The sequence below is a fragment of the Bos indicus x Bos taurus genome, chromosome 3 (assembly GCF_003369695.1).
Source record: "Bos indicus x Bos taurus breed Angus x Brahman F1 hybrid chromosome 3, Bos_hybrid_MaternalHap_v2.0, whole genome shotgun sequence".
NCBI classification, from domain to species: domain Eukaryota; kingdom Metazoa; phylum Chordata; class Mammalia; order Artiodactyla; family Bovidae; genus Bos; species Bos indicus x Bos taurus.
Genome location: NC_040078.1, coordinates 38807978 through 38831739, shown reverse-complemented (window position 1 = coordinate 38831739; position 23762 = coordinate 38807978).

The window sequence follows — 23762 nt, the reverse complement described above, 5'->3', positions numbered from 1 at the left end:
ATTGAGACTTTCCCATCATCACAGCTTTATTATATTCTAGTCACACAAATATTTTAAGTGCCTAGAATTATTTTAACTCTCTAAGTCTGTTGTGCATGTTTTGCTCTAAATGTAAGTCTTTATTTTTCCCATCTTTATTAATACTTAGCTCAGGTATCCTCTTTGGAAAACCTATGATTGATTAATCTCTCCACTTCCCCTTTTCCTTTACTAACTCTTGATTAGTATCGTTTCTATATGTTCCCAAAGCACTTCTGTTATTTATCTTAACTCATAAGCCTCTGTATTGCAACTGTTGATCTCTAGCATTAATCTATGAGGTCTTTGCATAGAGCCATATCTTATTTATATTTGCATGTATTGTTGAATAAATAAATACATGAATAAATGTATGAAAGGGCAATGCCATAAAAATCCAAATTTCTGTTAGATCTATAAACTAACTCAAAGGGTGAACAATCAGAGTACATTGCTAATTTCAACACAAAAATATGTTATAATCACATTTTTTGAGTCAATTGATTTGTATTTTTACATGGAAACAGAAGTTTTTGACTATTTGCAGACAATTAAGAAAAATGTACATAAATGGAGGAATCAATCCCACAAATAATCCAACCCTGATCTGACTTTGAACACATTCCACTTGTGTGTTAGTAGGCAGCATAAATTTAGCATGAACACCAAAATTCTAGACCTCCTCCCAAAATAAATATGCCCACATTGTAATCTCGCTCAACTTAGAAAATGGCACCATGATTCATTTCATTGCTCAAGTAAAAAGACTGGTAGTTTTATGGGTACTGTTTCATAGCCATGTGTGTGCTTGGTCACTTAGTTGTGTCTCACTCTTTGCGACCCCATGGACTGTAGCTCTCAGGCTCCTCTGTCCAGGGGATTCCCTAGGTAAGAATACAGGAGTAGGTTGCCATTCACTTCTCCAGAGGACCTTCCCAAACCAGATACTGAATTTGGGGCTCCTGTGTCACAGGCAGATTCTTTATGATCTGAGCCACCAGAGAAGCCCTTCAATCCCCGTATGCAATACCAATAAACAATTATGAATCATAAAAGATATGATTTATCATGCTGTGGCAGGAGCCAGACACAACCATAAAATAACAATACAAACTTCAAGTTTCTGGGTGTAGGTAGTATCAGTTCAGTTCAGTCGCTCAGTCATTCAGTCATGTCCGACTCTTTGTGACCCCATGAATCACAGCACGCCAGGCCTCCCTGCCCATCACGAACTCCCAGAGTTTACCCAAACTCATGTCCATCAAGTCGGTGATGCCATCAGCAATCTCATCCTCTGTTGTCCCCTTCTCCTCCTGCCCCCAATCCCTCCCAGCATCAAGGTCTTTCCAATGAGTCAATTCTTTGCATGGGGTGGCCAAAGTTTTGGAGTTTCAGCCTCAGCATCAATCCTTCCAATGAACACCCAGGACTGATCTCCTTTAGAATGGACTGGTTGGATCTCCTTGCAGTCCAAGGGACTCTCAAGAGTCTTCTCCAACACCACAGTTCAAAAGCATCAATTCTTTGGCACTCAGCAACTCTCACATCCATACATGATCACTGGAAAACCATAGCCTTGACTAGACGGAACTTTGTAGGCAAAGTAATGTCTCTGCTTTTGAATATGCTATCTAGGTTGGTCATAACTTTCCTTCTAAGGAGTAAGCGTCTTTTAATTTCATGGCTTCAATCACCATCTGCAGTGATTTTGGAGCCCCCCAAAATAAAGTCTGACACAGTTTCCACTGTTTCCCCATCTATTTCCCATGAAGTGATGGGACCAGATGCCCTGATCTTTGTTTTCTGAATGTTGAGCTTTAAGCCAACTTTTTCACTCTCCTCATTCACTTTCATCAAGAGGGCTTTTAGTTCTTCTTCACTTTCTGCCATAAGGGTGGTGTCATCTGCATATCTGAGGTTATTGATATTTCTCCTGGCAATCTTGATTCCAGCTTGTGCTTCTTCCAGCCCAGCGTTTCTCCTGATGTACTCTGCATGTAAGTTAAATAAGCAGGGTGACAATATACAGCCTTGATGTACTCCTTTTCCTATTTGGAACCAGTCTGTTGTTCCATGTCCAGTTCTAATTGTTGCTTCCTGACCTGCATATAGGTTTCTCAGGAGGCAGGTTAGGTGGTCTGGTATTCCCATTTCTTTCAGAATTTTCCACAGTTTATTGTGATACACACAGTCAAAGGTTTTGGCATAGTCAATAAAGCAGAAATAGATGCTTTATTGAAATTGTCCGACTCTTTGTGACCCCACGGACACCATGCCCCTCTGTCCATGAGATTTACTAGGCAACAGTTCTAGAGTGGGTTGCAATTTCCTTCTCCAGTGAATCTTCCTGACCCATGGATAGAACCCAGGTCTCCCACATTGTAGACAGATGCTTTACTGTCTGAGCCACCAATGGGACCTGTAGGTAGTATAATAAGGACTAAACCAGAGAAAGGTGCCAATTGCTTCTGAAGTGTAAAGGAAATCAAAGAATTGACATGATTATATCCATATGTAAATTGTTTTAGAAGGAATACAAGCTACAGAATGTAAAATTAGTGAGGAACTAATCATAATTGTCTAAGCATGAGAGTAAAATAATCAAACTAAGAACGGAGGTCCTTTTCCTCTCTTGACTTGAGTCATAGGTTGACTTGAGTCAAACTGAGACGTTTGTCAATGCTAAGAAGACACATAATAATGAAACAGAATATCTGTGTCCTTGAAGGTATGGGTCAGGAAGATGAAATATGAAACTTGGCAACTCAAGTATTCTGATAACTAGAGCAAACTAGAATAAACTGAATGCTGTGAGTCTAAGTCTTTTGCGGGAACCTAAGAATCACCACTGAATTCTCAGCTCTCCATGTCTAAGCACTTAAAGACGCTTGTAGAAGGTGACATACCAAAAAGAAAAAAAAAAAGGATAAGAATGGTTACTAGTGATGACTTAAGCCCCCAAATTTTAATAGTATTAGTTTAACTAAATTTATAGCTTCAATAAGTAGGAAAAAGAGAGGTTATAGATAAATATACATATATGGGATTCTTGAATTTGCAGTGGATATACTGAAGATTTAAGAGGATAGATATTCAAGCCATTGCTAATATTTGTGGTGGGCTGTGCCATTTGAGGATGGATTTCTATATTATGGAGAAAATAAGATTCCAATTTCAGAGAATATGAGCACAGGGAAAATATTTAACTGTTCAACTTTACAAAACAAAAATTTGATTTTTAATATCAATTTTAACAGAATGCATTACAACTTCTTCGAGTGCAATGAGTTCTTCATTTTAGACTATTTTATGATGCATCACAGCAATATGTTCTTGCCAATTAACTGAGATTTCTAGCTGACAGAATGTTGGCTGATACACAGTTTTTGAATATGTATCTGATAACATGGGAGAAGTGGTTTCTAAAAAATGGAGTTATTTAGGTCTATGAACTTTTCCATCGGCAGTTTTCAGAAATTATATCATTGAGGATGGAACATATTTTGTTGATTCCATCTGTTATTATTCAGAGACTTTAATTTTACAAATGAAAAACTAGTTGAAAAAGCATATGACTACTGATAGATATTTCTCCTCTAAACATTATGATTTAGTTGTTTTCTCAACAATATGTTCTTGATTATCTCAGCTATAGAATAAGATGCAATGCATTTTACTGCCGTTTCCTTACTGAGCCTAATTTACCATTTGCCATCACTTAGCAAAAGGATATAACCAGCAAATCAAACTAATCTCTCACTAAGGAAATTTGCATCATGGCAACAGAAAGAAATGTCTTTCATTCCAATGATACAATAAGAAAGATAATTGTCATAAAACATACATAATGCAAGGAAAATGTACTCAAAATATTATTGGAAAAGATCCAGATTATATCTCTGAGTTGCTGCCAAGTTGATTTTTGCTATTTAATATATTCTTCTGCATAGTAACTCCTTTTATCATTATCAATGTGATCAGCTCTTCAGTTGATTTGATTCAATCACTAAGCCACACAAAGCAACAGATTGATGGTTTATTTTGCAGTCAGTGTATTATATTATCTCAAAAGTGCTCTGATTTTTCAAACTTCTGCTTAGGATGCTGAGGCAGAATTAATACCTAGAGATAAGATGGTAGATTTTTAGTGATTGGTTTAAGAATCATTGGATATTTTACCTATTTGTATTGTGAGATGTAAAACATCAATGTCAATATAACTTGGATTTGGGGTTAAGGTTGTTCTGCATACAAATCTTGATTCTATATAGTTAGAAGCCTTTTTGAGCTGGTGTCTTCACCTATAAAATGAAGATAATAATTCCCATTTTCAGAAATATTTTAGGATAAAGTGAGATTATTTGTGAAGAATGTTTTTACTAAAAGAATTTCCCCAGCATCACATTCCCTATAATCACACAAACTCCACTCAAGTTGATTGTATGCTTTCCAGAATTAACTGATCCTATTAAACCTATGTTTCTTATATATAAAATGGAAATTATTCCTTCAATATCTACTGAGCACGCATAGGGCTCTCAGTTCAGTTCAGTTCAGTGGCTCAGTCATGTCTGACTCTTTGCGACCCCATGAATCGCAGCACGCCAGGCCTCCCTATCCATCACCAACTCCCGGAGTTCACTCAGACTCACGTCCATCAAGTCAGTGATGCCATCCAGCCATCTCATCCTCTGTGGTGCCCTTCTCCTCCTGCCCCCAATCCCTCCCAGCATCAGAGTCTTTTCCAATGAGTCAACTCTTCGCATGAGGCGGCCAAAGTACTGGAGTTTCAGCTTCAGCATCATTCCCTCCAAAGAAACCCCAGGTCTGATCTCCTTCAGAATGGACTGGCTGGATCTCCTTGCAGTCCAAGGGACTCTAAAGTGTTCTCCAACACCACAATTCAAAAGCATCAATTCTTCAGCACTCAGCTTTCTTCACAGTCCAACTCTCACATCCATACATGACCACTGGAAAAACCATAGCCTTGACTAGACGGACCTTTGTAGGCAAAGTAATGTCTCTGCTTTTGAATATGCTATCTAGGTTGGTCATAACTTTCCTTCCAAGGAGTAAGCATCTTTTAATTTCATGGCTGCAGTCACCATCTGCAGTGATTTTGGAGCCCCCCAAAATAAAGTCTGACACTGTTTCCACTGCTTCCCCATCTATTTGATGGGACCAGATGCCATGATCTTCATTTTCTGAATGTTGAGCTTTAAGCCAACTTTTTCACTCTCCACTTTCACTTTCATCAAGAGGCTTTTTAGTTCCTCTTCACTTTCTGCCATAAGAGTGGTGTCATCTGCATATCTGAGGTTATTGATTTTTCTCCCTGAATCAATTTCTTGATTCTAGCTTGTGCTTCTTCCAGCCCAGCGTTTCTCATGATGTACTCTGCATATAGGGCTCTCAGGGAGTTTACAATCTAGTTCAGAATAACATTTAGGGTTGTTTTGAGTATTATAAGAAGCAACGCATATACAACACTTATTGTGCTGTGTTGTGCTTAGTCGCCCAGTCGTGTCCCACTCTTTACGACCCCATGGACAGTAGCCTACCAAGCTCCTCTATCCACGGGAATTTTCCAGGCAGGAATACTGGAGTGAGTTGCCTTACACTCCAGTGTATCTTCCCAACCCAGGGATTTAACTCAGGTCTCCTACATTGCAGGTGGATTCTTTATGGTCTGAGGCACCAGGGTAGCCCAAGAATACGGGAGTGGGTAGTCTATGCCTTCTTCAGAGGATTTTCTCAACCAGGGATCAAACTTAGATCTCCTGCATTGTAGGTGGAATCTTTATTGTGTGAGTCACCAGGGAAGCCTAAGAATAATGGAGTGGGTAGTCTATCCCCTCTCTAGGTGAATCCTTCTAACCCAGGAATTGAACTGAGGTCTCCTGCATTGCATGCAGATTCTTTACCAACTGAGCTACCGGGGAAGTCCACAACACTTAATAGCCACAAGTAATTATTTTGTACAATTGTTGGCTATTGTTGTCATTATTGCATGAGAGAAACCTTAAAAGTATCAGAATCTAAAGAGAAAAGTAGTGGAGTGGGACTTAGGGAATGAAGTTGCCTTAGAGAGAGAGGGTAATTGACAAAGGAGACAGGAGTGGGTAGGTGGTGGGAAATGTAATGGGTTACATCTCTAACCTGTTTACCTAGAGCAGAGGGTCTGTGTAAAAAGTGGTAGAGGAAGAAAAAGCATATATATTTTTTATTGCATTTTATGCAAGACATTGAGGAATTTATGTTTTATACTGTGGGCAAGAGGGATTCATAGTGCCTTTGAAGTGATACTATTATTATGTGAGTAATAGGGTTAGTTGGCTTTCCTGGTGGCTCAGACAGTAAAGAATCCACCTGCAATGCAGGAGACCCAGGTTTGATCCCTGGGTCAGGAAGATCCCCTAAAAAGGGAATGGCAACCCACTGCAGTATTCTTGCCTGGAGAATAACATGAACAGAGGAACCTGGCGGCTATAGTCCATGGGATCTCAAGGAGTCGTACATCACTGAGTGACTAAGCATACACACACACACATTATAAAGTGAGTGGCCAATTAGAGTGACTAAGCACACACACACACACACACACACACACATTATAGAGTGAGTGGCCAATTAGATTTCATTTCCCTCTCTTTTTAGGATGTAGAATTCTGTAGATCTCATCAAGGTCAAATGATTTTAGGGTATACGTATGTTAAAACATACTGAATTAGTACTGTGCCATGTTATATATTATAGATCTGTGGTCTGCTATTTCCCTCTAAGAGGAAAATAGCCTTGAGCAAAGTTAGACCCTTTCTGCATAGTAAACTGCTGTTTACTTCTCCTTGTCTCTATTTTATCTTGTCTGAAAATACATGGCTGCAACTTCAAAGTCATTAGGAATAGAGAGTCTGTCCTACACTTGAATATCCTTCATATGAAGTGCACTCCAGAGGAAGAATTTAATGATTATAGTAACAGACTGATGCTCTCAACACCCCTGAAATTCTGGAATGAAGGTCATTCTACAAGGAGTTACAAGAAGCAGAGGCACACAGCTCGCTCACAACTCAGAGTAAGCTCTTCAATAGGTTGCTTCCAGAGGTGAATTGGATCCTTAGTCTTGTTTCCTTGTCAGGCAAACATTGCTCCTCTTATTCTGAATTCAGGACTGTTGCAAACATCAAAAAGAGGGAAGTTTGAACAGCCTCTGCTTCCAAGGGGAAAGATATCAAGGTTGCTGTGGTGAGCCAAAAACTAGATTTCTAATTTCAGCCTAGCAACTAATTTGCAAAGTTGAATCCTCTAACTTCAATAAGTCACGTCCTTCCTCTCCAGAGTAAGTGCAAAAGAAGTACACTAACTGCTTAGAGGCCTGGGATTACTTCCAGTGTCATAAACAAAATGTGCTTTTCTGAGCGCCACTGAAGATGTAGCTATTAGAGTCCTATAATTTTATTCTTTCTCCTCATTTTCCTACAAAGCAATTAGTTGTCCTGTGGTTTATTTTTAAATTTTTCTGATAATAATGTGTTTAACTCATCATCCAACTCAGTTAAATAGAAGGAGTGTTCCCTTAGTAATAAAAGATAAAAAAGAAATATGGGCATACTGGGAGAAAAAGAATACCAGACAAAATTAATCAGGAGAGACTAAATTTTACTAGTAAGATTAGAACACTACTCCAAGGCGGGCTGTGAATGACCTGAGGACATAAAAGCAAAAACAGCAAGGAAAATAAATCTTCTTAAATTCTGCCAAAGTCAGCCACAGTAAATTAATAACTCCAAGTAAATGTGCAGTTTTACTAATTCTGACTTGAAATGTTTGAATGTGTAAAGTACATCACACTCAAGCCCATAATAAAGCAATTGTTAGATACATAGTCTCCTGAAAAATAAGATCTTTCCCAGTTTGCTCTGCAATGAACAATTATACTGTAGTCCTACTTTTGTATTTAATTACTAGCCTAAGTCAATACCATAAGCTTCCCTAAAGTGGGTGTATACAGCTGATTGAGATTTTAATTGAGAACTTTGAATTTTGATCCCAAGAATGCTATGTACATTTGCAGTTCTTTTATATTCAGTTCTACTTGTTTACTTTATTATCACTAAGCAATACCAACTCAGTTATCACTGAACATTACTAACATGAAATGTTGTTGTTGTTGAGGCTTTAAATTGTGTCTGACTTTGCAACCCTATGGACTATAGTCTGCCAGGCTCCTCTGTACATGGATTTCCCAGGCAAGAATACTGGAATGGGTTGCCATTTCCTTCTCCAGGGAAATTTCCCAGATCAGGGATTGAATCTGTGTCTCCCGCATTGGCAGGTGGATTCTTTATCACTGAGCCACCAAATATGTAGTAAATAATGTAGCATTTTTCCATCATGTATTTATTACAATCCTCTTCCTAGTTACTCTGTCTTTAAAATAAAAGTATGTAATCCCAGAATTTCCTGCAAGACATTGCCAATAGAAGTAAAAAGGAGCTTAATTCGTTTTCAGACCCATTTCCTGCTAGCCTTTAAGCCCATAATTATTTATTTTAGCCTACAAGCAGTGTCTGTTAACATTCAGAATGTTTGCTGACTCATCTAAACATGTGTTCTTCTCAAGTCTGAGGTCTCTTTATTAATGAGTTAAGCAACTAGATTTAGATGGATAACTTCAGTGTGATGTCTATAAAATGATTTTTAACCTGCTAGAAAATCAGTTTCCTCATCTATAAGACAGAGAAGTTGATTCTGATCTCTTAGGGAATACGTGGGTATGTGAATCAGCTAAAAAGTATCAAAAGAGCCATCATATTTTCCACTAAATAATATTGCCTAACAAATATATGTTCAGGAAATACATTTTTGTGTTCTCTATATCATTATAGGGATTAAAATTACCAACTTCCTTTATCAGTAGTGCATTTCGAAGACGTCTATTCCTAGGAGACTATGTCTATCAAAATACCCATAGATCAAGGTTTATTTTTTGTTATCTTTTTTAAAACATTCTATCTCTAGAGGCTTGTGTAAAAGCAAATTACACTTACATAAGAAATATAAATTCATGTTACTCAATATAGGCTTCCCTGGTGGCTCAACTGGTAAAGAACCGACCTGAAATTAGGGACATCTAGGTTCAGTCCCTGGGTTGGGAAAAATCTCCTGGAGAAGGAAAAGGCTACCTACTCCAGTATTCTGGCCTGAAATTCTATGGACTGTATAGTCCATGGGGTCACAAAGGGTCAGACACGACTGAGCGACTTTCACTTCCTCAATATACTGTTAATAAAAGAGAAAAAAAGTTTCTATAACCAAAAATACAGTGTTTAATTACTTTTTATTAATTAATTTGGTTTCATTAGGTCTTTGCTGTGGCATGTGGGCTCAGTAGTTGTGTAAACAGACTCAGTAGCCCTGCAACATGTAGGATCTTAGTTCCCAAACCAATGAACCCAGGTCCCCTGTATTGCAAGGCAGATTCTTAACCACTGGACCACTAGGCAAGTCTCTAAATGACTTCTTAAAATTAATTTACAGTATAATTCTAAGCTCACAATTTGAACAGAGCATCATCCAAAGAAACCAACAGAGGTTTTTAAATCATATATGATTATATGATAGGCTCTAAGTAAAAAAATCATTAAAATATTCCTCATTTACTTTAATAATCTATCTTGGGGAGCAGCTGGGATAGAGACTAAGAACATAACTTCTAGATCTAGACTTCCTGCTTTGGATATCGGCATGGTCAATAATTAGTTTGACGTTCTTCAGTAGGTACTTAAGTTCAACTTCAATTGTCTGAGTAAGATAAGGATATTAATACAACTTATATAATAGAATTATTTGAATATGAAATAAGTTAAAGTATCCAAAAGTGGAATGCAAACCTTTTTGAGATGATTCCAGCCCCTGTCATGCAATTTTTTTTTTTTCTGATCACTACCATTCCCCCCATTAAGAAAAAATTTATACCTCAAACTATTTATTTTTAAAATATAATCAAATAGCAATAGCTCTTTATCAAAAGCTATCCAAGAGCATATCTTAAAATTTTCTTTGAAACATTGATAAAGGGTTTTTGATTCAATGAATACAAGTCAAAGCTTTGGAATTTTGTTCATTAAAACTCACTGGCCAGAAATTTAAGATTAAATGGCACTAGGCTTCTTTTTTTCTGTTTATTTTATTTAAAACTTTAGTTTTATATTGGACTGTAGTGGATTAACAATATTGTATTTGTTTTAGATGTACAGCAAAGTGATTCAGTTATACATATACATGTATTTATTATTTTCAAATTCCCTTCCCATTTAGGTTTTTACAAAATGTTGAGCAGAGTTCCCTGTGCTATGCAGTAGGTCCTTGTTGGTTATTGATTTTAAATATAGCAGTGTGTATATGTCAATTTGAAATTCCCTAATTATCCATTCCCTTCTGGTAACCATATGTTTATTCTCCAAGTCTGTGAGTCTGTTTCTCTCTTTCACTGTTTATCACTCCCTTCATATTTTCTCTTCTTTGTCTACAAATATTAGATCCTATGTTGCAATACTCCCTTACATACCTTTGACACTTGCTCATTCATTATATCAAGTTGACAAAGCCTTAACTTTAAACTCAGTAAACTGTTTTCAAAAAGCTGTAATTACCTGAAAACCTCTCAAAGTTAATTGCTCTCTTTAAACTAGTGAAAATCAGCCTCATACTGGTATTCATTCAGCACTAATAAATTATACCACTAAATTTCCTGAATAAACTTGGTCTCACATTTTCTATACCCAAACCACTTTTCAATACAGTCTCACTTCTGTCTTCTAATGATAATATCATCTTTGATGACATGAATCTAGACGCAATGGAGGATTATTCCCTTAGTCTTTTGGCACTTCAGTGGAGAGCTTTCTTTTCTGGGTAGCAAAGAATGTATTAGGCTGGTGGAAGCATTCCTGGCTTTTACCAGAGCCCTCAGTATGTAGAACTCAGATATGAGTTCTATGAACTCCAATATTCTTTAGGTTCCCTTGAAATATTCTTGTTACTTAGAGAAAATACAAGTTCTATAGCCCAGCTTAGGCTAACCTGTAAGTATATAACTCAGTTTAGAACAGGTTTGTTCATCGCCCCGGAGTTCTCTCTGGTAAAGCTCTTTCTGCAGCTCCCCAGGATCCTCTCTGCTGTAAACCGTGGTCTCTCTGGGTATGGAACTCCCTTGTCCACCCCGTGCTGTAGAATAACGAGAGTTCTGAGGGTTGAGTCAATTCTAAAATTCTTCTGCTTAAAAGATTTCCCCCAATAAACCTTGGGTGGTATCTGTTCTTTACATCTGTGTGTTCATGATGGTCTTTTGTGACAACCATTTTTTTATTGATAAAAGTACAAACAATCTTTTGGAAATTCACTTACTATTTTTCAACTAAGTCTGCCAAAAGACGCTGTTTAGCCTAGTGCCTCTTTGACAGCATGTTTTCTGGAATCCAAATGGTAGGCTTTGAATCCCAACTCCCAGTCATCAACTGTGTGACCTTGAAAAATCACTTTTTTTTTCTGTGCCTTCGTTTCCTTATCTGTAAATAGTACAAGAAAAATAAAACTTTGCAGTTGGAGAAGGAAATGGCAACCCACTCCAGTTTTCTTGCCTGGAGAATCCAAGGGATGGGGGAGCCTGGTGGGCTGCCATTTGTGGGGTCGCACAGAAATGGACACGACTGAAGCGACTTAGCAGCAGCAGCAGCAGCAGGGCTATAGTGGCTCAGATGGTAAAGCCTCTGCCAGCAATAGGGGAGACCCAGGTTAGATTCCTGGGTCGGGAAGATCCCCTGGAGAAGGGAATGGCGATCCACTCCAATACTCTTGCCTGGAGAAGCCCATGGACAGAGGAGCCTGATAGGCTACAGTCCATGGGGTTGCAAAGAGTCAGACACGACTGAGCGACTTCACTTTAGTGAGGATTCAGTTAACATACGTAGGCTACTTAAAGTCTTACATATAATAAACCAATATTAGTGTTTATTAAATGAGTAATGCCCATCTATAACTATAACTAGAGTCTCTGTATTTTCTATCATTATAATGAAAGATGGAAGAAGTGGCCCTCTCAAAGGCCAACTCCATCTGTTGGTTCTAAATCAGATCCTGTTTAGTTTGTAAGACCTTCATTCTTGCATGCAGACCCTCTTTCTGCTATCATTGGTTTTTCTAACTGAATCATTCTGATTAGCATAAAAACTCTTATTGTCTTTCAAATTAATAAAAATGTTTTCTTACCCCTTACACTCCACCAACTCATTATTTTCTCTCCTTGACAATAAATTCATAAAAAGAGTTTAGTTGTGGCAGATTGTATTTTACAAAATTATCCCTAACTATATTTCTTGTTCCACTCCGGAACGTTACTGGTCTCATCAAGAGATGAATTTATTTTCTCCCTCCTTGAACTCAGTGGAATTTTGTTATTGCCTCTGTAAATAGAATATTGGAAGTGATATTGTATAACTTCTGAAATTAGGTAATAAAAGATGATGTGGTTTCACCTGAATCTCTCTCTCGGGATATTTGCCTGTTGCCCAGCCATCCTGCAGTGTAGAAGGCAGGCCAAATGGAGATGCAAAGTTTAGGGACTCGGTTCAACAGACCCAACTAATGTAAGGCACCAGTAAGCGTCATCCTTCAAGCGTGTTATGAGCACGCAAAGCTTCAAATAATCCTAACCAGAAGTCTTTGAGTCATATAGTTTGAGGTCTCATATATTATGAAGCAAAGACAAACTATCCCTGTTGTGATTTGTTCAAATTCCTGACCTACAAAATTCATGAGTATAATAAATCATCATTTTATGTCACTGAATTACGAGGTAATTTGTTATGCAGCCATAATAACTGGAGCATTTGTTTATAATAATTAGAGTGACTATACATTCAGGGCACAACAATTTTCATTAAGAAACGCCGAACTATTGGAGATATGGACAGTATTGAATGAAGAAATCATCCAGAGTTTCTGAAATCCATTTAATAGAATTTCTAGGAAAAGATTATGAAAGAAGCAATGAAGAAATAAAGAAAGAAAGTCTCCCCTAAAGGTGAAGCAAGACTCTTAATTTTATTTGAGATGTACAGCTTACTCCATTATTATTTGCCAAATTATCTAACCTACATAATTAGAAAATATGTTAATGGTAATTTAATTCTTGGTATTTTCTGTATTAAAAATTTATATTAACTTTCTCATAATCAGGATGAATTAAGCATACAATATAAATTAAAAATTCAAAAAAAGCATAATAATGTTTAAAAGGGTTGATAGTAGGGTTCTACATAAAATTTATTTTTCTTGAAACACTGGCATTTTTGATTGTTATCTGATTGATGTGAATCTTAAAAAAATGAAAAGATGTAAGCATCCTTCCCTGTGAGATTCATGACATTTGATATATTTATTATTGGCGTTGACAAGAAAATTAGTTTTGCTTTCAAAAAGTAGGACATTGTCTATCCATAATTCATAAACACACTGTAATTTAAGTTTTTAAAAACTGTCATTCTTAAAGCAACTGATGATGGATCTATATAATTTTCTACTTTATTTGAATAATGTCTTTATAGCAAAATTTCACTAATGTTTTGGATTTAATGCTAGAAATTACGTACTTTTTGCTAGTGACAGTTTTGTGATTAGTCATTATTTTTACCTACACAATTTGATTCATGTCCAAAATTCTAAATTAAATAATTTTACAATTAAGAGAAAATGTAAACATCTTCCTATCCTGATATATGGGGCATTTTAAGATTTTTGCATCACCTTAATACTTACTATTATTTATAATAATGCTATGTGCAAATTGGTGATTTTTGCTATCCCTGTTTGTATACAACTACTTATTTTTTCCAGTTCCCTTTTGTTCCTTTTGTTAGTGACTAATAACAATGCTTTGACCTTCTTAGGACCTTCAGTCCATTGACTTTAGTCACATTTTCTTTTTTCCTCTCATACCTTCATTGTATTCTTTCTCATATAATTATACCTCATGTTCCTTGAAATCTTTCAGTTATCACTTTCATGCATACTTTCATTTCTCTGGCCTCTTTATTCTTCCATTAAATACAAGGCAAGTATCTCATGCTGGTTAATTTGAACTCTATGCTAACTTCATGTCTACACATGAAGAGCAAGCAGGTCAATATGGCTGGGAAAAAACAAACACCCAAATACAATGGCTGATCTCATTTTAGGCTTTAACCACATCGCTGGTTCATCTCTACTCAAAATCAAGACTTCCAATCATGAAAAAAGATGAAATAGTTCATCTCCTGCACTGGCAGGCAAATTCTTGACCTCTGAGCCATCAGTTGAGTTCAATCACTCAGTCGTGTCCGACTCTTTGCGACCCCATAAACCGCAGCACGCCAGGCCTCCCTGTCCATCACCAGCTCCCCGAGTCCACCCAAACCCATGTCTATTTAGTCGGTGATGCCATCCCACCATCTCATCCTGTGTCATCCCCTTCTCCTGCCCTCAGTCTTTCCCAGCATCAGGGGCTTTTCAAACAAGGCAGCTCTTCACATCAGGTGGCCAAGTATTGGAGTTTCAGCTTCAACATCAGTCTTTCCAATGAACACCCAGGACTGATCTCCTTTAGGATGGACTGGTTGGATCTCCTTGCAGTCCAAGGGACTCTCAAGAGTCTTGTCCAACACCACAGTTCAAAAGCATCAATTCTTTGGCACTTAGCTTTCTTTATAGTTCAATTCTCACATCCATACATGAGCCACCAGGGAAGCCCATAAAGCAATAGTGAGGGAATTATCTCTATTTCATATCTTGAAAAAAGTAAGTGTACAACTGCCAATATAAGCTATGCATCGGTGAAAATCATGCAGAAGCAAGGTAACTTTTGGGGCAAGTTACTAAAATTTCTGACTTTTGAATCAAAATTAAAGAAGTTTTGATTGCTGGAAATGCATCTACTAAAACTCTATGCCTAAACATTTATAAGAAAACAATATGAGATTGCTTAGTGTATAAAAATACAGATGTCACAATTGATATATTTGTAGTTAAAAAACACATTTTTTTCACAAAAGAATTAAGCATTGATGTTTTCTTAAATCTATATGAAATGAAAAAAAGTGAGTGGAAGAATACATCAAAATTTGAAGATCTGTTATTAACAGGGAGTAACAACATGTGGGTTGAAGTAGAGATTAGTTTTTAAGAATAAACTTTTATTTTAGAGTAGATTTATTTTTACAGAAAAGTTGCGATGATAATACAAATATTTCTTGTAAAATCCATATTTAGTTTTCCCTATATTAATATATTACATTAGTATGGTAATTAATCACAACTAGTGAATTATTAATATGGCTTCCCTGGTGACTCAGCAGTAAAAAAATATCTTATGCCAATGCAAGAGACCTGGATTTGATCCCTGGGTTGGGAATATCCCCTGGAGAAGGAAAAAGGGAACGATTCTCCCTGGAGAATCTCTTAGAGAAGCTTGGCGGGCCACAGTCCACGGGGTTGGAAAGAGTCAGACATGACTTAGTGACTAAACAACAACAGCAATTAATATTTATACGTTAGTATTAACTAAATTTCATACATTACTCAGATATCCTTAGTTTTTACCTAATGTTTTTTTTTTTCTATGCCAGGATTCCATCCAAAATAGAAATAAATACTTCTTTATGTATCCATTTGTGTATGTATTAAGCTAAGCATGAGTTCATATATCTCCAACTCTAGTCCATTAACATGTTGATCATTCTAGTTCTCTCACCCTACTTGTCTGAAACTACCCACTCCAACAGTGAGAACTCTAACTCCTAATACCTCCCACTGTTTATTTAATTATTGAATTTTAGAACATATTCATGTACAATGATCTCAGATGTAAGTCATATCCCTATAGTAAAACAACTTTACCAAATACAATAAAATGCTTATGTACAGTTTCATTCATTTTCAGTCTTAACCAACTTTACTCATTTACAGAATTATTAGCCATTAAAGTTTGGTTATTTCACACATTTATAATCCATTTAGATCATTTTGTGGTAGTCTGCATTTCATCTTGGAAATTCCTGACCCCTTCATTTTTTTATTTGCTTACATTAAGTTTCACTCTTGTACTATAAAAACAATGCATTTGACATGCATAGTATCATTAATTTATCATTATAGTATTATACAGAATAATTTTCCTGCCCTAAAAAATCCTCTGTGCTTCATCTATTTAAACTACACCTGCAAATCTGGGCAACAATGATCTTTATTGCCTGGATAATTTTGTGTTTTCTAGAATGTCATATAAATCAAATCATATAGTGTGTAGCTTTTTCATACCAGCTTCTTTCCACTTAGCAATATACATTATTTGTGCCTTGAAAGCTCATTTCTTTTTATTGCTTAATAATATTCCATTCTATGGATGCACAACAGTTTTCAATTTGTATATCCATCCTCTTTGAAGCACATCTTGTTTGCTTCCAGTCGGGTCCAGTAATGAATAAAGCTGATACAGACATTCACAGGCAGGTTTTTGAGTGAACATATGTTTTCAAATCTGTTGGGTAAACACAGGAACAAGATTGCTGGACTGCATGTTAAGATTATGTTTAAGATTTGTAAGAAACTTCCCGTCTGTCTTCCAAAGCAGTTGTACAATTTTGCATTCCAACTATCAGTGTGTGAGAATTCTGGCTGCTCATCATCCTCACCAGGAGTTGAAACTGTCAAGTGTTTTTTTTTTTTTTTCCCGACCATTTTTTAGGTGTATGGTAGTACTTCTTCGTTGTTTTAGGGTGCATTTCTTTAGTGATAAGTGATATTGAGTACATTTTGTGTGCCTATTTTCAATCTGTGTATCTTCTTTGATAAATTGTCTGTTCAGATGTTTTGTCCATTATTTAATTGGATTTTTTTCATTGTTGAGTTTTAAGCATTCTTCGTATAAATTATATAATTTTCATTATATAGGTTATTTTTATTACTAAAAATAAAACAGTAAAATAAATATTTAGAAGTAGTTTCCCAAATACTTTAATACTAAATTATATCTGTATATAACTTTGTATATGTTTACATTATATTTTAGAAACTAATGCTTACAAAGTGACCAAATGTTCACTCAGATGCTGTTTGCTTTATAAATTCTCTTATGTTTCTTGTCACTGGAGGAGGAAATGGCAACCCACTCCAGTATTCTTGCCTGGAGATTCCCCATGGATAGAGGAGCCTGGCAGGCTACAGTCCACGGGGTCACGAAGAGTTGGACATGACTGAGTGACTTCATGTTCATGTTCTTGTCACAAATGCAAGCTCCATACTCAACTGCCTTCAAATTTTTATATTTTCAATGTACATACACACCATTCAAAACAGAGATTATAGTTGTTAATTTTAAAAGGAATAAAAATCTACCAATTATTTTTCTAATTAATTTTCTAATTTGTAACAAAATTTTAGAAATACTGAAATATTTCTGAACAGCATATTTTGTATTAAAAGCATCACAAATTTCTGCTAGAAGTACTTATGATATTTTATTGCTAACTTCACAATGTAAAAATAATCTGATGAATTCAGTTACAGACAATGTACAATATTTCTAAATTATTTATAGAAAGTTTTCTGAACTCAGTTAAAATATGCTTAACTGACTAGAGCCTTCAAACAGATTTTTTTGAGCTATAGCAATCTATGAAGAAAATCCCTTTATTAGGTTCCATGATAGTTTTACAAAACTAAAACGTACAAAATTATGACTATCTTATTTTTAAAATCTCAGGTATCTCTTTGTGCCCTAAAAGCAGCATTTAAACACAGTCATTTTTTCCAAGCCTGAACACTTTACAGATTTCCAGTGTGTGTATAATCATACATGATTAAGGAGCATGAGTATGAGAGGTTAGAGACTTCTACTAAACATAATTGCTGTGCTTGACAAACCTTGAAGAGTTTGAAAATGTCACAGTGTGGTAACCTCGGGTTGTATTTCTGACATCACAAATGTTTCCTATGAGAGAGTGAAAGTGAATGAAGGCTGGTAAACAGAAATTATAGGAAGCAATTGAAAGCTAGACTGAACTCTTCACTGAAGTGATAAAAAGGCTTTACCAGTGATTTTTGTTATCCTGAAATTACTTACATTTCAATTACCCTCTAATACCAGCTCTCCTCTTAATCCTGTTAAACTCACATTCAATAGCTGTCCTTTTCTTATTAACCATGCATTGGAAAAAGTAAAATATTTTCTCAAGGGCTGGTATAGCTAAGAAGACTGATGGGTGGACTGAAGTGATACTTACCTTCATCAGAGCATTGCAAATCACCCACAGAATCATACAAATAATGGCTAGCTGTTATTGTTTATGTGAAAATAACTTTGAAAAATTTCTCAAGTAGTTGAATCAGTTAAGAATAAACAATGTTTATCCAAAGTTCATTGCCCTGCAAAGCAAGTTAAAATAAACCTAGAGAAGATGGTCTGAAGACACAAACAAACCAAGCTCACTTGGTTAAATGACAACTTACTTCAAGTTTTTTAGTATATAAAATTTTATTGTTTTTATTATTCCAATTACAAGGTTGTACCTAATTTGCCTACTTGGGAAATGTGACTGTATGTATCATATCTTTAGACAAACATTCTCTACCCATTTTTTCCCAAGAACAGTCTTGGAGCAACTTGCATCTGCAATATCTGGGGAAGTTTTAACATAAAGATACCTGTATCTTATCTCCACTGTATCAGAAGCAGGTAATGAAATTTTTGGAGTTTGTATTTTTACCACTGTTTGCAATGTGTGTTTGAATAAAATAGCATTTGAGAACCATTCTCCTAAACAACTTTGCACTGAGAGCATATTGCTTCCAACCTTAATTAGTAAAGAAATACAAATGTTACTTCACCTAGTTCATTTTATTATATCTTAAAGGTAACTGAAGTAGGCCATAAATTAAAAAGTAAAATGGTTCTTTCAGTTACCTTTTATTATATGAAATTCTCTGCATCTGCTGAATATAAAACCTGGATAACTCTTATATGACTTTCTCCATACTATCCTTAATTCATAAGCAGAGGCAATAAGCAAACAAAGAGAGCATCTTGAAGCAGTTGTGTAATTTTTAGAAATGACTGAACTGGTGGCTCAGAGGTTAAAGCATCTGCCGCCAATGCAGGAGACCCCGGTTTGATCCCTGGGTCGGGAAGATCCCCTGGAGAAGGAAATGGCAACCCACTCCAGTATTCTTGCCTGGAGAATCCCATGGAGGAAGGAGCCTGGTAGGCTACAGTCCACAGGGTTGCAAAGAGTCGGACACAACTGAGTTACTTCACTTAAGCTCAATTAAATTTCCTTCTGATTTTCATTTTTAATAAATATGCTGTTTTTGATAAAACCAAGATTGTCCAATTCTACTGTTATGATACTATCTTTGAAAAACATGCAATTTTCTTTCAATATTAAATAAGAACGAACAATGATATTAATAACAAAACAAACTACTTGATACATTTTTGTGTTTACTGCAAAAGTCAGAATAAATTTGGACAAATTTAGCAATTCCCAAATTATAAATATTCATACAGGAGCACAAGTAAATTTTGTATTACTGAATAGTGTTGTACAGAATATTTAAATTTATAATCTAGTAAGAAATTTTTAAAACTTGAAAGAAATCAAATAACATATAAAAGAAAGTAATCATTCTAAACGTTTTAACTTAATGGAAAATATTTTCTTGACTTTAAATTGTATGCTTAGCTATTAAACAGATGTAAAATTGTTGAGGGCTTCCCAGGTGGCACAGTGGCAAAGAACCCACCTGTCAATACAGGAGATGCAAGAGATGTGGGTTCTATCCCTGGATAGGGAACATACCCTGGAGTCGGACAGGACTTAGCAACTGAAACAACAACTGCTTTATGCTCAAGAAAGTATAATTCTCCTATAACAGTGGATTCTTTACTTGAGAGACATTTGACTGAGGGATCATCACCTCCCTGAGACAGTTGATACCATCGTTATCTTGAAATGAGTTTTTATTTGGTGGTCAAAATATGTGGTGGTATATTATAACATCATCAGCTGAAGGGAAAATCAAGGTGAACTATTTCACTCAATTAAATTTAATTATTTATGTGATAACATATAGGAAAAACAAGTATCAATGAAATTACATAAATTTGTTCTGAGGAATGAAAGAGGATCATAGTCAAAGGCGTGGCTGCACCTGACTCATGAGTGGTAAGGGACAATGAAATTTATAAACATGTGTACAGTTTGGATTATCTAAATGTATCTAAATTTTGGCCACCTGATGTGAAGAGTCGACTCATTGGGAAAAAACCCTGATGCTGGGAAAGATTGAGGGCAGATGGAGAAGGGGGCAGCAAAGGGTGAGATGGTTGGATAGCATCACTGATTTAACGGACATGAGTTTGGGCAAGCTCTGGGAGATCATGAAGAACAGGGAAGCCTGGAGTGGTGCAGTCCATGGGGTCACAAAGAGTAAGACATGACTTAGCGACTGAACAACAACAAAATGGAATTGTGAAATTATAATATATAATGGTATAGCAAATTGTACTTAATTTTTCCTTTGATAGGTAAAAAGTAGAATGTAAATATTTCAAGAAAAAAGAGAAGGAAATTTTGAGATTATTTAATTATCAATTAACTGTGACTTGTATAAATTCTTCATCTACTTATTACCCATTAAAGAATTTTTACCATATGCATGCTTTCTCATTGAACAAAATCTAAATTTCTTCAGTTCTGTTCAGTCACTCAGTCGTGTCCGACTCTTTGCGACCCCATGAATGGCAGTACGCCAGGCCTCCCTATCCATCACCAACTCTCAGAGTTCACTCAGACTCATGTCCATCCAGTCAGTGGTGCCATCCAGCCATCTCATCTTCTGTCGTCCCCTTTTCCTCCTGCCCCCAATCCCTCCCAGCATCAGAGTCTTTTCCAATGAGTCAACTCTTCACATGAGGTGGTCAAAGTACTGGAGTTTCAGCTTTAGCATCCAAAGAAATCCCAGGGCTGATCTCCTTCAGAATGGACTGGTTGGATCTCTTTGCAGTCCAAGGGACTCTCAAGAGTCTTCTCCAACACCACTAGATTTCTTAGCTATTTTTTTTTTAACTTCATTAGCATTTTTTTCTGAAAATCTTTATCTGCCTGGATCCTGACCTTCCAGATATGAAGAGAGAAAAATATACTCACAAATAGAAAATTGTACAGAATTACAGATGTCACTTTTAAGTGAATTTTCAGTCTATGAAAATGAACAAATCATCCCCGTGGACACAAAAGATCCAAAAGACACAACATTTGACATTTTGCCAGAATTGACTTCATTTTATTTATTTTTGCCATTGCAATAGACACAGACCCTGAATACATATGATTTATAGACCAAATTTCCTAGGTTTTTTTTTTTTTTTTTTTTCTCTAGTCAGTGATTAACTGGGACTGTCTGGTACTACAGATTTATAGTCTGATAATTTATCCAGTGTTCTTGATCCCTTTGTATGCTAGTCACCAGAGCTTGCCTACCTTATGTTTGAACACACAAACACTGAAAAAGCAAAAGGGATGGAAAGCAAGTAAATATCTTGAATCCAAGCTGAATGACTACCACATCCATTTCATGAATGATAGAAAAAATTTAGGGCGGCGACCAGGAGGAGCAACCCCACACCCGAGGCCAGGGGCGGTGGCCGGGAGGACCAACCCCACGTCCAAGGAACCGTGGCTGCGTGGGCGCAGGAGGGCCTAGAGGAGCTATCCCACATTGAAGGTCAGGAAGGGCGGCGGTGAGGAGATACCCCTCATCCAAGGTAAGGAGCAATGGCTATGCTTTGCTGGAGCAGCCGTGAAGAGATACCCGAAGCCCAAGGTAAGAGAAACCCAAGTAAGACGGTAGGTGTTGTAAGAGGGCATCAGAGGGCAAACACACTGAAACCATACTCACAGAAAACTAGTCAATCTACTCACACTAGGACCACAGCCTTGTCTAACTCAATGAAACTAAGCCATGCCCGTGGGGCAACCCAAGACGGGCGGGTCACGGTGGAGAGATTTGACAGAATGTGGTCCACTGGAGAAGGGAATGGCAAACCACTTCAGTATTCTTGCCTTGAGAACCCCATAAACAGTATGAAAAGGCAAAATGATAGGATACTGAAAGAGAAACTCCCCAGGACAGTAGGTGCCCAGTATGCTACTGGAGATCAGTGGAGAAATAACTCCAGAAAGAATGAAGGGATGGAGCCAAAGCAAAAACAATACCCAGCTGTGGATGTGACTGGTGATAGAAACAAGGACCGATACTGTAAAGAGCAATATTGCATAGGAACCTGGAATGTCAGGTCCATGAATCAAGGCAAATTGGAAGTGGTCAAACAGGAGATGGCAAGAGTGAATGTCGACATTGTAGGAATCAGCAAACTGAAATGGACTGGAATGGGTGAATTTAACTCAGATGACCTCAGGAATCCCTCAGAAGAAATGGAGTGGCCATCATGATCAACAAAAGAGTCCGAAATGCAGTACTTGGATGCAATCTCAAAAACGACAGAATGATCTCTGTTCGTTTCCAAGGCAAACCATTCAATATTACAGTAATCCAAGTCTATGCCCCAACCAGTAATGCTGAAGAAGCTGAAGTTGAACACTTCTATGAAGACCTACAAGACCTTTTAGAACTAACACCCAAAAGAGATGTCCTTTTCCTTATAGGGGACTGGAATGCAAAAGTAGGAAGTCAATAAACGCCTGGAATAACAGGCAAATTTGGCCTTGGAATACAGAATGAAGCAGGGCAAAGACTAACAGAGTTTTGCCAAGAAAATGCACTGGTCATAGCAAACACCCTCTTCCAACAACACAAGAGAAACTCTATACATGGACATCACCAGATGGTCAACACCGAAATCAGATTGATTATGTTCTTTGCAGCCAAAGATGGAGAAGCTCTATACAGTCAACAAAAACAAGACCAGGAGCTGACTGTGGCTCAGATCATGAACTCCTTATTGCCAAATTCAGACTGAAATTGAAGAAAGTAGGGAAAACCACTAGACCATTCAGGTATGACCTAAATCAAATCCCTTATGATTATACAGTGGAAGTGAGAAATAGATTTAAGGGCCTAGATCTGATAGATAGAGTGCCTGATGAACTATGGACGGAGGTTCGTGACTTTGTACAGGAGACAGGGATCAAGACCATTCCCATAGAAAGGAAATGCAAAAAAGCAAAATGGCTGTCTGGGGAGGCCTTACAGATAGCTGCGAAAAGAAGAGAAGTGAAAAGCAAAGGAGAAAAGGAAACATACAAACATCTGAATGCCGAGTTCCAAAGAATAGCAAGAAGAGATAAGAAAGCCTTCTTCAGCAATCAATGCAAAGAAATAGAGGAAAACAACAGAATGGGAAAGACTAGGGATCTCTTCAAGAAAATCAGAGATACCAAAGGAATATTTCATACAAAGATGAGCTTGATAAAGGACAGAAATGGTATGGACCAAACAGAAGCAGAAGATATTAAGAAGAGATGGCAAGAATACACAGAAGAACTGTACAAAAAAGATCTTCACGACCCAGATAACCACGATGGTGTGATCACTGACCTAGAGCCAGACATCCTGGAATGTGAAGTCAAGTGGGGCTTAGAAAGCATCACTACGAGCAAAGCTAGTGGAGGTGATGGAATTCCAGCTGA